The following is a 1,017-nucleotide window of genomic DNA, read 5'->3' as shown; positions in this document are numbered from 1 at the left end:
TTTCTTTTCCTCCGCTTATTGATATGCTTAAACTCAGCGGGTAGTCCCGCCTGACCTGGGGTCGCGTCGAGAGCATCGTCTTTGGGGACAATGTTCAAAGGGTCAACATAAGATTCCTCCCTCACTCGCAAAGAGGAGGCACGCAAGCTGAGATCGAGACACGGTACCGAGGTTGAATCAACCACCGTAGTGTCACGACAACAGATGCCGAGGACTCAATTTTAAGCCATCCGTGCGACGATTGCGCACGGGAGGCCAACATGTGCCCCCGCCAATGCAACAGACCTAAGTGGGTGTTGTATGTGGGGGCAGCGATGCGTGACGCCCAGGCAGACGTGCCCTCGGCCAGAAGGCTCCGGGCGCAACTTGNTCGGCCAGAAGGCTTCGGGCGCAACTTGCGTTCAAAGACTCGGTGGTTCGCGAGATCCTGCAATTCACACCAAGTATCGCATTTTGCTACGTTCTTCATCGATGCGAGAGCCGAGATATCCGTTGCCAAGAGTCGTTGTGAATAATACGACAAGAATGCTTTGCCCCCCGCACACCGAGATCGGGGCAAGGGGAAAGCTTATTCGTTTGAGATCCTTGGCGCGACTTGCGTCGATTTTGGTTTGGGCATCAGAGGNGCAATTCACACCAAGTATCGCATTTCGCTACGTTCTTCATCGATGCGAGAGCCGAGATATCCGTTGCCGAGAGTCGTTGTGAATAATACGACAAGAATGCTTTGCCCCTTGCACACCGAGACCGGGGCAGGGGGCAAGCTTATTCGTTTGAGCTCCTTGGCGCGACTTGCGCCGATTTTGGTTTAGGCATCAGAGGGGGCACGAATGCTCCCCCCAACACAAAAAGTTTGCAAACACGTTCACGGGTCGTTTGATGTTTAGGCATCGACAATGATCCTTCCGCAGGTTCACCTACGGAAACCTTGTTACGACTTCTCCTTCCTCTAAATGATAAGGTTCAGTGGACTTCTCGCGACGTCGCAGGCAGCGAACCGCCCACGTCGCCACGATT

The 1,017-nt window shown here is 53.9% G+C and overlaps 2 pseudogenes; both read right to left on the bottom strand.

The window, feature by feature from the left end:
- LOC111473434 overlaps nt 1-64 on the bottom strand; it is a 3,622-nt pseudogene extending 3,558 nt beyond the window's left edge.
- A 255-nt stretch (nt 65-319) lies between these two features.
- On the bottom strand, nt 320-504 carry LOC111473411 (annotated as a pseudogene).
- Nucleotides 505-1,017: the final 513 nt, after the last annotated feature.

The sequence above is a fragment of the Cucurbita maxima genome, unplaced genomic scaffold (assembly GCF_002738345.1).
Source record: "Cucurbita maxima cultivar Rimu unplaced genomic scaffold, Cmax_1.0 Cma_Scf00119, whole genome shotgun sequence".
NCBI lineage: Eukaryota > Viridiplantae > Streptophyta > Magnoliopsida > Cucurbitales > Cucurbitaceae > Cucurbita > Cucurbita maxima.
Note: the sequence above shows the minus strand (reverse complement) of the source record. Positions and strands in the feature narration are given on the sequence as shown.